The following is a 15,208-nucleotide window of genomic DNA, read 5'->3' on the forward strand; positions in this document are numbered from 1 at the left end:
CCCCCCCCCGAGGAGGACGCGGCAGGGTCTCTAAAGCAATTCCACACACACACACACAGACACACACACACACGCAGACACACACACACAGAATTCTGTTTCTGGGCACAAAGTCCTTTTGACATCACTGATGCCAAGAACTGTGTCCTTCATCCGTCCTGGTTCCCACCCCCGTGCCTGGCACACAGGCAGGTGTGTGAAGGAATGACCGACAACCTACCCCTTAAACCGGAACCGCGCGCTACGGTTTCTAAAGAAGGTTGGGATTATGGTGGATGAACCACTGGACTAACCTCATTTATCCTCGAGATCACATTACAGTGGGAATAAAGGAACTCAAATGTAATCCCCCAACAGCACCAAAAAAGGGCCATCGGCAGATAAAAGACATGCACCATCTCTGAGGATGGAAAGCAGCAGATGGCCGGGGGGTAACCGATGAAGCAGATGAAGCAAGCAGGACCGGCTTCCCGTAGTCAAGAGAGTTGACAATGAAGGGACGTAGCAACTAGGCTCCACGGAGGGTATCGACGTTACAGATTTTGACAATGTAAAACTTGCAAAACCAATAAATACCCGGATGGGGGAAATGGCAAGAAACCTCAGCGTGCCGTTTCTTCCACCTTCAAATCAAGGAGCCGACGTCACCGGCTAAAATTGTGTCATGGAAGAAATAGAGACGGTGTGGCGATGGACGTGGAGGCGACAATAGCAGCTATAGTGACAGTAATAAGAATAATAGTAACAATAATAATCGTTCCAAACCTTGGTTTGTTTTTTTCTACAAACTTTTCTTTCTTAAATTTACCAAGGTATTTTAAAAATCAAAATCTCTTCTTGTCAGCTAATTTTTCTGTTTTTGCTCATTTCTTTTATGAAATACGACAACTCTACTTTGGATTCTGTGTCCCCTTTATCTATAAATAAAAAGGAATTTAACACCTTCACGAATAAAATACAGCTTTAGGGTAGGATTTCGTTGCTATAAAATATGGTGTCCAACCACCGTCTACTTATCCAGCCAGCCACTCCTCTCGCTGTGGATTCATGGATGTAGACCGCCCCGAATGATGATTCTCCAATATAACTAATGTCACATGGGGGGTGTTGGGATTTGGGCTTTTTTATTATGTTTAACATTTTTATAATGACTATGTATTATTTCACATTAAAATGATAAAGCCTTTCGAGAAAAGCAGCCACTCGCAGGCTCCATCCAGCCGCAGGGCGGGCGGTGATGCTGGCGGAGAGGCCGCACCTGTCCAAGGGGCCGGAGGCCGCGGGCCAGGTGCGGGCCAGGTGCGTCTCAGGTGCTGTGCTGAGCGCTGGGTGGGGCTGCGGGAGGGGCCTTCATTTCTCACACTTGAGGCGACCGGGACTCGCGAGTGAGCAAAGGGCTGGATGAAGCAGTCCGCTGACTGGGGAGAAGACTGGGCCCGGGGGGGGGGGTGTGTTCGGGAGCCTTCTGGGGGAGGGGAGCGCAGGCCCAGCGCGGCCACGAGCTGGTCGGTCTGTGAGCGCCATCTAGTGGACACCCCGGGGACTGCCGCCTGTGGTCCCCTCTCCTCGGAAAAAGGGTGCAAGCCAATCAAAAACGCCATCCTGGCAGTTGGCAAAATTAAAGCTATTTAGAAAAAGATGTGCTGGACTCTGCGATAAGCTATGCAAAAAATAAATAAAAAGCATTGAACTTTAACTTGCCGTTTCTCTCAGGCGGGGCCGATGTACAGCTCGTGTGCGCTGCGGGGAGGGGAGGGACTTCGACAATTACAAGCTGCATCTAGTCCCATGGGTCACGTGAGGTCAGTGACCATGCCACCCTGTTAGGAAGTATTTTTAATTTCACCACTATTCTTAAATGTCTCCCATTTAAGCATGCTGCGTTACTAATAAAAAGAAGTTGATGACATCTATTGTATTCTTACTTTGTAACAAGAACTGCACATATAATGTTGCCTCATTTAATCCTCAAAGTAACCTGTTGAGGTCATCCTAGTAGGAATTATATTACATACCCCTTTTGCAGATAGGATGACTGAGGCTCCAAAGGCCGGCTCAGATCACAAAGTTTAAGTAAATGGCAAGTTAGATCCAAGCTGTGGCAGCTTGACATCTCTTAAGCACACACGCCTCCACACTTCCCCAGCTGTGGAGAAGGGGTTGTCCCTTTACTGACCAGCACACAGGTGGGCAAAGTCCTCTCGTTTGCCAGGACTCTGGCTTGTCATTTCAAACAGGAACCTCATGGATGGACTTAGAGTCTGTCATACAGAATGAAGTCAGAAAGAGAAAAACAAATACCGTATGCTAACACATATATATGGAGTCTAAAAAAAAAGGTCATGAAGAACCTAGGGGCAGGACGGGAATAAAGACGCAGACCTACTAGAGAATGGACTTGAGGACATGGGGAGGGGGAAGGGTAAGCTCGGACAAAGTGAGAGAGTGGCATGGACATATATACACTACCAAATGTAAACTAGATAGCTAGTGGGAAGCAGCCGCATAGCACAGGGAGATCAGCTCGGTGCTCTGTGACCACCTAGAGGGGTGGGATAGGGAGGGTGGGAGGGAGGGAGACGCAAGAAGGAAGAGATATGGGGATATATGTATACGTATAGCTGATTCACTTTGTTATAAAGCAGAAACTAACACACCATTGTAAAGCAGTTACACTCCAATAAAGATGTTAAAAACAAACAAACAAACAAACAAGCAAACAAAACAGGAACCTGAGTCTCAGAGGAGGCCCCTGGAGATCAGTACCCAGAAACACTTGCATATGGGCAACTCCATCTTGTGACAAATAATCCAGTTCACCCGCCAACAGTAAGAGAGACTTTTTTTCCAAAAAAGAAATACAGCCTCCGTGTTAAACAGAAGCACAAACCCTTCACCTAATTGATCTCAATTTTTGTCATTCAGGGCTCATCACCCGACAAAACAGAACAATTCCCGAGCAGGAGTCTTTGCTGGATGTGTGCCGCCTGACGGAGGTTTTTGGTGAGACAGATAGGTCATAAATATTCATGGTATTGACAGAGCCTTGGAAATTTGTCATGTCACATTACTGTAACAGAAACACGCAGACTCCCATCCCTTTGTTCCTTCAACTGACAGCCACCAGTTTCATTCCTAGGCTTTTGCTTCTTGGGTCTGTTTTTCCCGTTCATCGTCAGATATAATATGTCAGCAAAGGTTTGCCAGAAAGGCACGGGTCAATGGAACCAAACACCTTAATGGGCTTTTTCCTTTTCCTTTTCCACTTAGCTGACTCCAGTTCACTCTCCAAGGGAAAATCCTTTTTATACTGTTATTTTTAAGTCAGTTAGGAAATGACAGAACAGCTACATCCAGCTATGGGGCCACTGCGGCAATAGGTTCGCTGAATATGCTCATTGGCATCACGTGCCAGGATAATGCTCGGCTGTGGGGAGTTGACCTGCATCCCGCACTTTGACAGGTGCATATGGTGGCACTTACAAAGTGTGTGGCTTCAATCTAACCAAGGTGGTTATTTCTGGTCATTTGCAAACAAACAAACAAACAAGCAAACAAAACAGGAACCTGAGTCTCAGAGGAGGCCCCTGGAGATCAGTACCCAGAAACACTTGCATATGGGCAACTCCATCTTGTGACAAATAATCCAGTTCACCCGCCAACAGTAAGAGAGACTTTTTTTCCAAAAAAGAAATACAGCCTCCGTGTTAAACAGAAGCACAAACCCTTCACCTAATTGATCTCAATTTTTGTCATTCAGGGCTCATCACCCGACAAAACAGAACAATTCCCGAGCAGGAGTCTTTGCTGGATGTGTGCCGCCTGACGGAGGTTTTTGGTGAGACAGATAGGTCATAAATATTCATGGTATTGACAGAGCCTTGGAAATTTGTCATGTCACATTACTGTAACAGAAACACGCAGACTCCCATCCCTTTGTTCCTTCAACTGACAGCCACCAGTTTCATTCCTAGGCTTTTGCTTCTTGGGTCTGTTTTTCCCGTTCATCGTCAGATATAATATGTCAGCAAAGGTTTGCCAGAAAGGCACGGGTCAATGGAACCAAACACCTTAATGGGCTTTTTCCTTTTCCTTTTCCACTTAGCTGACTCCAGTTCACTCTCCAAGGGAAAATCCTTTTTATACTGTTATTTTTAAGTCAGTTAGGAAATGACAGAACAGCTACATCCAGCTATGGGGCCACTGCGGCAATAGGTTCGCTGAATATGCTCATTGGCATCACGTGCCAGGATAATGCTCGGCTGTGGGGAGTTGACCTGCATCCCGCACTTTGACAGGTGCATATGGTGGCACTTACAAAGTGTGTGGCTTCAATCTAACCAAGGTGGTTATTTCTGGTCATTTGTAAAGTATGTCCACTGGCCACACCTTCTCCTGGACAATTAAAATTGTTCCTTTCAGCTGTGAACAGGTTGGATCAATCAGGTGAAACTCTGACCATATAGCCAATGCAACGGCTGTTTGCAGACCACCTTGCTCTTTTTCATATATAAGAAAAGCCTCAAAGACAGAGCTGAGTCAGGTTTACTCTGGATTCCTACAGCAAGGTGTTGTATGCAAATCTCCAGCAAGTAATTACACCGACTCACTAGCTTTGGTGGAAGAAGGGGGGCGCAGGTCATCTGGATGGACTTTGGAAGTCAGGGTTCCACAAACATACCTTTCAGAGGCACTGGAATCTCTTTCTTTTCCTGGTAAATGGAGTCTAATCAACACTACAGAATGTGAAGGCTTTGTAGCTGAGTTAATGACTAAAGACCTAATAGCCTTTTAGAGTCATTTTCCAGAACATCACATCGCACTGAAGATGTTGAAGGTGTAGGGCGGGGCTGCCCCAAATGCCACCCAGATCTTGCTTGGCAGGTCGGTGGCCTATGTGTAGCCCCTCCCCGCTTCCTACCCCTGTAGTAGGTTAAATAGTGTTCCCCCCACCCCAAATTCATGTCCACTGGAATCTCAGAATGTGACCTTATTTGGAAAAAGGGTCTGTGCAGATGTGATTAGTTAAGATGAGGTTATACTGGATGCTTAAATTCAACGCCCAGTGTACTGTTAAGGAGGGGACACGCAGAGACGCAGGCACACACCCAGCCCTGTGATGACAGAGGCTGAGATGGGAGTGATGCGGCCACAAGCTAAGGAATGCCTGGGGCCACCTGAAGCTGGAAGGCAAGGGAGAACTTAGAATCTTCAAGTCATCAGAGGCAGCACGGTCCTGCTGATACCTTGTTTTTAGAGCTCTGGCCTCCGGAACGATGAGAGAATCCACTCCTGTTGTGTGAAGCCATGCAGTTGGTGGTAATTCTTCATGACAGCCCCAGGAAACTAACAGACTATTGACTGATCACCAGTTTCACTCTTGCCTCTAACAGCCCCTACACCTTTTGGCACATGATCTAGAACCCACTTTTCACCTCTAAACCAGGTGGAGCTTTACAAGATTCATGGGAGTAGAAAAAAAGAGAGAGAGAGAGAGAGAGAGAGAGAGAAAAGAAAGAAATGGAAACCACCTAAATATTCACCAGTAGGGAAATAAACTATGGAATAGCCTACCACAGACTACTAAAGAGCAGTTTTTTAAAAAATGAACGAGGCAGCTCTACTCACACGGGTATGAAAAAGCCTCTGAGATATAGTGTTGGCTGTAAAGAACGTGATACACAGCACAATGCCCTTTGTTTTCACACACGGCCACGTATAAAGCAAAATCCTTTGTTGTCTGCAGCCACATATCTGTGTATGAAGGTAGATACAAAGCCCCGGATGAAAAAAAATAAAAGGATAAAATGGAGTTCATTTAGGGAAGGGGGTTGGAATTGCGGGTAGGCCGTGAACCCTTGAGCCTTATCCGTAAGATTTTAGGAGGACGCATTCAAGCGCCATTTAGTTAGATTTTACTTTTAAGTTTTAAACAAAACAAAAGACAAAGGACAGGAGGAAAAAGCTATCCACGAGCCTTCAAAGATTTCTGAATTACCGACTTAATTACTTAAGAACCCCTGGAGCTGTAACAGACCCCAAGAGGCCCAGGAGATGCCTGCTGGACCTTGCCTGGGGCGAAACATCCCTCCTTAGAGCTGGATCTGGGCTGGAAACTCCCAGGACAACGTCTGCCCCCCTCTGCATCCTGGGCCACATGCAGAGCAAACGAGCAAAGGAGAAAACAGCCACAGAGGGAGGGAGAGAGACGCTCTGTGACATGAAGCAGGAGCTTCACGCGATTTAAGTCCCTGATTGGACTAACAGCCCAAGAAAATACAGGGTGTACAGAACACTTGGAATTTCAACAAGGCAAGCGGAGTGAATTGCAGCCGCTGGACCGGCAGCCTGGACCCAGACAGCAAGGGAGCAGAGTGCCAACAAATCAAGTCAAAATGGTTTCATATGGCTTTGCCCTGGGCGGCGGGGATGGGGAAGGAACGGGAGGAGGAACGCCTCCCTCTTATGGGAGCAAGAATCGAAGGAAAAGAAAGGAAAACAGATCTTTCAGAGATATAGCTCCCCACCTGCAAGCTAGAGTCAAAATGTTTATCAGCCTGGGCTCCCCTGACACGGTCCCCCTCCGGCTCTGCAGCCTCCCACTGTGAAAACTTCTCGCTACACGTCACACCTGTGTCTTGTCTAATCCGATGACCTCAAAATACCATGGTGCCAGAAGTCCCTTCTCTTCTCCACAATGCGTGCTATTACCGTCCTGAGCTAACGGCCACCACTCCTATTTCTGACAACTAATTTAACGCCAGGCTCTATTCTGGGAAATTCCCACATGTGACTTCACCACAGCCCTGGGCCATTTTCCCCAATGGGGAAACTGAGCCATCACAGTACACTTAAGTCACTTGCCCAAGGTCACGCAGCTGCGGAGGCACTGCCTGACACAGAACCTGTGAATATGTGACCTTACACAACCAAGGGGCTCTGCAGGTGTGATTCAGTTAAGGATGCTGAGCTGGGGAGAGTGTCCTGCGTTATGCAGGTGGTCCAGTGTGATCACAGGGGTCCTTACAAGAGGGAGGCTGGAGGGTCAGAGTCAGAGAAGGAGACACGGTAACAGAAGCAGAGGTCAGAGTGCTGCGTGACATGGGGTCATGAGCTAAGGAATGCGGGCGCCTCTCGGAGCTGGAAAGGGCAAGGGAAAGATTCTCCTCTAGAGCTTCCAAAATAATGCAGCTCTGCTGACACCTTGATTTTGTCCTCTAGACCCGTCTCAGACTTGTGACGTCCAGAACTGCAAGATAGATTTGTGTTGTTTAAAGCCACTATGTTTGTGATAATTTGTTACAGCAGCAAGAGGAGGCTAATACGGACACCAATAACTGGACACTGGAAAGCCCATGAAAGGTTACCTGCTACTACCAAGGCCTGCAAAAGCTGCCCCTGGCTTCCTCTCCAATCTCATCTCTTTCCCCCGCCCCCCCCCCAACCCCCACCTTGCGGTCTACATTCCAACAGCCTGGCCTTCTTTGAGTTCCTCAAATAAACCAAGTTTAATTCTGCCTGAAGCTGCACACTGTTCCCTCCGCCTGAAATGCGCTTCCTGCACAGCCTTCTAGAGCTGGCTGCTCATCAGTTAGTTCTCAGAGCAAATGCCAGATCCTTAGACAGCTTCCTGATCACTTAGCGCTGCCCACCTGCATCCCAGTGTCTCTGTTCTGAGACGCAGCATGAATTTCTCCACAGCATACATCATTGTCTGAAGTGATCAGATGTACTTGTTTCTTATATTCTGTACACTCCTCTCCTAGAATGTAAGCACCGGGAGGGCTGAGACTCTGTGTGTCTGTTCATCGTCATTCACTAGAACACAGAGTAGACACACAAATATTATTTGAAATAAAGTATTTGTGCCCAGGCCTTGCTGTAAAGTTTCAGGTCAATACGGCTAAAAAGGCATCTGATTATCTCTTGCTTTTTCCTTGCTTGCGTGCCCAGTTGCTTAGAAACTCACCAAGCAGGTTCATTTTTTGATTCCAACTTTTTGAAAGATAATGTGTTTTTTATCTGCACGAGCAGAGCAGGGCTTTTTAGTTTTAAGAACTGTAGTGGCATGGTGGGCTGCAACCCTAAACTCCAAGCCACCCACGGAAATAAATCTCTAAGCTCAAAGCTCAGTAATTGGACATAAAACTGCAGAGAGTTGAAAGGGAATGAGTGACAGAGTTGGGGGCGGGGGAGAAAAGAAAACTCATGCTTTCATAAAGAAAAGAAGGGCTTTTCTTTATGAAGGGAAGAGAAACAGGCACAAAGTTGGCATTTCCCAGCCACGGAGCGGGCAGCACGAAGACTATATTTAAATTTTAGATTTTAAAGATGATGCAGAGACATCGTTACTGCCCTAGGTTGTGACACTCCTCTTTACTGACCGCCCTTTTTAAGACGGGATTTTTGAAGGTGTTGACCATCTGTGCGTCTACTAAGATGGAAACATTAGACACAGTGGTTTCCAAGGCCTGGTGATCAACTCAAAATTTCCATCAATTCCATTTTATCCCTTTCCATGCACCAAAAAGTAATGAATCCAGCACACAGTGTATGCTAAATAAGTGGTCGATTGTATAACGATTGACCAGATGGATGGATGGATGGATCAATGGATCGATGGATTGATCAATCGATGGATCGTTCGACGGATGGATCGATGGACCATCAGATGGATGGAAGGATGGATAGATGGATGGATGGGCAGATGAATGGACAGATGGGTGGATGAATGGACCAAGAGATGGATGGATGCATGCATGCATGCATGGATGGATGGGCAGATGGATAGATGGATGCATGCATGCATGCATAGATGGATGGATGGGTGGGTGGATGCATGCATAGATGGATGCATGCATGTATGGATAGATGGATAAATGGATGGATGGATGGATACATGGATGGATGGGTGGATGCATGCATGCATGCATGCATGAATGCATGGATGGATGGGTGGGTGGATGAGTACATCACCACTCTCTGCCCTTCTACAGACCCTCCTGCCTGGACTATTGCATCAGCCCCCACCCTGGCTTCCACGCCTGGGGTCTCTTCCCAGTTTTATCATGATTTCCCCTAAAGGTGCGTATCTACCTTCTTGAAGTAGAGGCTGGTTTGCTACCCAAGGGGTGTCCACAGCACCCCACACTACAGAGGGTCACACACTGTGGCAGCAACCTTCTAAATCATAATACTGGGGTTGAATCCCAAGATAGCAGTCCCCGCTCAGAGGATGATGTGAGGTTGAGTGAGACGATCAGGGGGCAGCAGCCGCCTTGACTACCTACCCACCATCATCTCTCCTCTCCATCCTGCACCACGGCTGTATCTGATTCATCAAATCGAGCTCTTTCTTTCCTCTAGGTGGAGAATCCACCACCCGTACCGAGATTGAACCTCTGTTTGACCTTCACCCAAATCTGACACATATACTTACACGTGGTCAGACAGCACAATGGCAATGATGAAAATAATGCTGGCTAAATATTACTGAGTGCTTACAATGTGCCAGGCCAACGTGCTCTTTTTTTTTTTTTTTTCACAATAGACACTTGAGCTTGTTAAATTATGTGGGTTAAGCAAGGGTTGAGGAGTTCCATGGAATTGGGGGTGGAGGGAGTGGACCTCAAGGAGAGTTTGGGGTCCTCTCCCTCCCCTGGATTTTTGTCAGCTGTGTTCCTGCAGTACGTCTTTAATCCTCATAAAACTCTAAGAGGCAGGCAACCTCATTTTTACATTTTACAGATGACGAAGCTTGAGTTTCAGAGAGGTTAAGTGACTTGCCCAAGATGACAAAACTAGTAAACATTGGGGTTCAAATTTCCATCTAGGCAGGTCTGACCCAAGAGCCTGTACTTTTGACCAAAATATTTCCTTGGCAACTACCTCAACGGAGAAAACAATTGAAAATTTTGTCAGTATGGACGCCCGCCACCCCACCCCCCCGACCAGGTAAATCAATAGGATAACAAAACTGGCAAGGTAGAGAGGGTCATTAATTCAACGTAACCGTTGAATCTGCTCCAATCTATCTGGGACACTTTCCCACTGCATACACAGCTTTTATATTTGCCTTGATATTTGAAGCATGTTTGTTTTTGTTGTATCTCATTTGGTCCATCTGACACCCCAGTGCGATAGACGGGAGAAATATTCTCACTTGGAAATTCAAACACGGGAAACTAAAGCAAAGGCTACACGGAGAATAAGAGGCCAGCTGGCTCCGCCGTCCCATCTCCTCCCAGGCCCCGAGGTTGGAGGAAGAAGACGTGCAGCTACTACAGAAGCCTATGCAGCCCCAGCCCGCGGTGGTCCACATCCTCCCGGGGGCAAGGCTGTGTGTGTAAACTAGGAGATTTGTGATCACCATGCCTGCGGCAGCTCTGCTGTGGGGTCCTCTGGAAATGCAGAGCTCAAAGTGCTTCCCTGGTGAAGGAGTGTGGTGTCCCCAGGAGCTGTCAGAGGTGCTGGGTGGCTGGGGATGACACTGAGGTCCAGAGAGCTCCTCAGGGAATAGCCTGAGGTAGGGGTGTTGATGAAAGAAGGCCATGGGAGGACGGGTGGAGAGCAGTGTGCACAGCCTGAGCTAGACCAAGACAGGGCGAGCCGGGATCCTGCCTAAGGCAAGTGGTAGGAAGGTAACAGTCCCCCAAAGACGTCCACATCCCAATCCCCAGAACTCATGAATGTGTTACTTTACACGGCAAATGGGAAAGTCGAAAACCTTGAGATGAGCAGATGATCCTGAGTTATCCAGGTGGACCCCAGGTATTCACAAGGGTTCTTATAAGGAAAAGAAGGCAGGAAGGTCAGAAAAGGACATGTGATGAGGGAAGCAGAGGTCTGAGTGATACGGAGCCAGGAGCCAAGGAATGCTGGAAGCCTCTAGAATCTGGAGAAGCTTCTCCATCAGAACCTCCGGAAGGAATACAGTCCCGCTGACACTTTGACTTTAGCCCCGTGAAACCCATTTCAGACTTGTGACCTCCAGGCTCTTAAGATAATAAATTGGTGTTCCTTTAAAGCATTAAGTTTGTGGTGATTTGTTACAGCAGCAAAAGGAAGCTAATACAGCAGATGAGGGCTATCCAGCTAGTGGGTTCAGGTTCTGATGGTAAATGTAACCATTTGCTCATTTGCTGAGCAGATACTGTGTATCAGGCACCACGTTTGGTGCTGAGAAAACATCTGGTGAGCAAAACAAAACAGGGTCCCTCCCGTCCAGTGGAGGAAGACAGAGAGTATTCTGGTCATCAATTCAGTGCCTCTTGGCTCCAAATTCACCCCTCATGACCTGCTCTGGGAAAATGGATCTGAGCCTTTAACAGCTGTCCTTTGCCAATGGGCAAGAGTTACGCTACGTCAGTAGGGGGCGCTGGAGAGACACTTGAGTAGGAAAGTGTTTGCTTTCTGATTCTGGGGCACCCTTCCAGCACTGGTGGCTTCCCCGCCACACCCTTGTATCCAGCTCCTGCAGCACCCAGTGACCTGCAGCTTTCACCAGCATCCACTTTGAGTGGTTTGGTAGCAAGTGCTTCTGAAGAGACAGCTCCCTGTGGACAGCTGTCCCCAGACTCCCAGCAATTTCCACTGGTATGCTACCTCAGCAGCTTCTCCTCATTCAGTGGGCTGTGAATGTACCCTCTCCAGCGAGGTCTGGATCTCCGAGGGTTGGGGGAAGGCCTCTGGCTCAGATGCACTAACTCCACCCCAGGGCAGTGAAGGCTCCTGACTCGGCCATTCCCATATTTTTCAGAGCTCTCTTCACTTCTTAGCAAGCAATCTCTCATCACTCTAGTCCCTGTTATAATTAATGGTCCTTTATATCAACCTCTCCCTGCTCAAATTCTTTCTTGTGACTGGAGCCAGACTGAGACAGGCAGTGCACAAAGCATCACGTAAATAAGCGAGAATTATAGATGAAAGAAAGAACGAATTTAGCTGGAGTGGCCAGGAGAACCCTCTATGAGAGTTGGCTTTGAAGGTCAAAGAGACAAGAAATCAACCAAATGGAGCGTTCTGGGCCTAGGGTGAACCATGAGAAGACGTGAGCAGGACCGAGGCTCAGCGGGGCCAGGTTCTGAATGCACAGGCTTCTGGGACACCTTGGGACCTCAGACTCACATCGTACAACAAAAGGGCATCGGCCGGAGCCTGCCTGCCCTCAGATCCATTCGCAAGCCTTCCCCTGATGGGTTCTGGCTCCCAGAGGCGTTGACCCCAAAGACGGTGTTCCTTAGGGGACCCCTGCCCTGGGCCCCAGGATCACCTCCTCCTGCCTCCCAGCCCAGGGGTGGGTGGATTCCCACTCCGGCTATGGTTCCTGAGTCTCCTGTGTTCTGTTCCTGGCTTATCAACTGTCCTACATCCTGTGTACCTGAGTGATTCCACTTAAAGTTTTTCTGTCCTAACTACAAAAGTGGCTTCCACTCCTCAGTAGACTCTGATACAATAACAAGCCCAATTTTATTTGAACATTCCATGGACGAGTAATCTAGCACCCTTACATCACGCATAAGTTGTCCAGGGTTAGTTGCCACTGAGAAGTAGGAGGAGGGGGAGGGGGAGAAGGGAGGGGGGTGAGGAAGCATTACATAAAAGTTACTTACACCCTAAGAGCAGTGGGCAAAATTCTCCCCTGAAGGCCACTCTGCAGCAGTTACGGGTTTGGAAAGCAGCTAAAACAACTGATTAAAGAGAAAAGATGAACTACCAATTCTGGTTCCACCGCAAACCTTACTAAATAGCTCTGGTCCCTTGGAGGCATTTCACAGCCACTCTTCACAGGGATGCAGGAGGTGCACTGTGATACATGACACCACTCAACCATCCAACCCTGGCACTTCCCAGCCAGTGGGAATTAAAGCCAAATGCAAGAAACCATCCCTAAGTAAAGATCAGCCAGATGGGGAGACACTAAGCGTCACAGACATGCAGTGAGCACAGCAAACATACAACAACCTCCTCGGAGAAGCCAGGGAGAAGCAAGCAGCTCAGACGGCTCCAGCGGGGGAAAAGCTGGGGGATGGCGGAGCGAGTGCCACAGAGAACAAACCAGCGTCTGCAATGCAGCCAAAATAAGCGCACCGCTCACATCCGCGGGACCCCTCCCAGGGCTGCACCAGGCACCTGTCACTAAGAACAGGAACAGGACGGAAGATGAGCCCCAGGGGGAAGTGTTGGCAGCCAAGGAAAGGTTGTCCGAGCCGACCTGTATCTTGGCCTGCTTTCCTGTTCTGCCAGGCTCTCCATCCTCGCCCAAGTTTCACCACCTCCTTCTGCCTTAGGTTCTGTCCCATCCCACCACGTGCCCTGACCCAGTGACGAGCACCCCACTCAGACCAGTGCCATGAGTTAGGTCTTCAGGCAGCATCATGACAGAAGAGTTCACCTCTGGCCAAAGAGCGCTGGAGGGTCTCACCAAGCAAAGGTCTCATTGGGAAAGGCCACACTAGCAGACAATATCCGCCGAAGCCCTATAACAACAGAATAATAGTCCCCATTCACCAGTATTCTCCTTAGGTTACTTTATTACAAGATGCTAAAATTAAAGTTCTGGCCAAGGATACACTTTCTGTCCCAAATGCTCACCTCTGCCATCACGGCATTAAAGCAAACCTAGACAATTCAGAACAAATGAACAGGCTGTGTTCCAATAAGACATTTTCTACTAACGCAGGCGGCAAGCTGGATTGGTCGGTGGGCTGTACTGGGCTGACTGCAGGTCCATACCCCTGTCCTGGTTCCAGCCTCCTGGCAGGTCAACATACATCACTTTCTAGCTCCTCTCGGAACCAACACCTGCCCACGAGAGAAGGGCATGACACTCATCCTTACAAGTAGCAGGGGTCTGCAGAAGCCCCAGGGAATTGACTGGTACTGATGAGACATACAGCAAAATCCTAAGGACTTCGAGTGAAGAGATGACACAACCTCAGCCAGATCTTGGTCCATCTGGAGAATTGACAGAAAAGGTCCTGGGAAAGGGAACATAGGACTGCCTCACTCTGTCCTAAAATCCTCATCCATCCACCTCTGCGCCTTCACGGGGCTCTTTCCCACGAAACTGTGGCCACCCTCAAACCAAAATGCAGATCACTGCTGGTGTGTATCATCTCCAACTGTCTAGCCTTCAAGAACTAGATGATCCCGGCAGCTCAGATTACAGCACGGGATTCAGTCATTCACTCGACAGATCGTAAATGCCCCAGGCATTGTTCTAGGTGCTGGGGACACAGCTGTGGACAAAACTGATGGGAAGCCTACCGTCATGGATCTCTCCTTCTGGGGAGGAACAGAGATGATGAATCCTAAACCTCAAACACTGATAATATCTAAGAAGAAGATAGAAGAGGGTTTAGATGTAGACAGAGAGGGATGGGCAAGGGGAATGGACAACCAGCTTGGGCTTCCCTGGTCAGGGAAGGTGCCTCTTAACAGTCGAATCAAGAAGGAGCCAGATATGGGGAGACATAGGGAAAGGGAGTTTTGGGGCAAAGAGTCAAGAACACAGATACGGGAATTGCAGAATTAATTGTAGGACAGAGGGTTTTATTTGCAAGGATCTCACCCCTGGTATCCAACTTTGAGTATGGATGATAGAAGTACCCCCAGATTGTCCTAGAATGGCTAGGTGTGGACCCCCAAGCTTTGGTCCCAGACAGGAAGGTCAAAGCAGCACAGAATGTATTTGGACATTTCCAGTGTGGGAAAGGCCATTAGCAATATTGCACTCCCAGGGTTTATTATCCCTGTGACCCATCGGCACCATCTTTTAAGGTTCTGGCACATTGTCCACGACACTGTTCTCAGAGGTGTTCCCTGAGCCTGACTGAATAGAGCTTCGGCCAAGCTCAGAGGAAAGAGCTGGTCACCCCCCAGGCCAGAAACAGAAACACATGTGGTTTTATGGTCTCTGGGACCCTATCCAGGTTCATCTGGTCAGTTCCCAATAAGGTTCTTTCGGTCCATCTGCATTTTAGAGTTTGCCAATCCCCAAGCTACATGGGAACTCTCAGGGCAGTTGACCAGGGGCTGTTTACTCAGCATAGAGAGAGGCCATTCCCACAACATACTCCTGATGCATTTCAGTGCAACTGTCTTCACTCAGGACAACACTCGGTCCTGAGATGCACACAGGCTGAGCCAATAAAAAACACGGGCTCCCCGGGACACGGTTCAGCAGTATCCACCAAGGAAAGCGGAA

This window comes from Lipotes vexillifer, unplaced genomic scaffold (assembly GCF_000442215.2).
Source record: "Lipotes vexillifer unplaced genomic scaffold, Lipotes_vexillifer_v1.1 scaffold21, whole genome shotgun sequence".
Taxonomy (NCBI): Eukaryota; Metazoa; Chordata; class Mammalia; order Artiodactyla; family Lipotidae; genus Lipotes; species Lipotes vexillifer.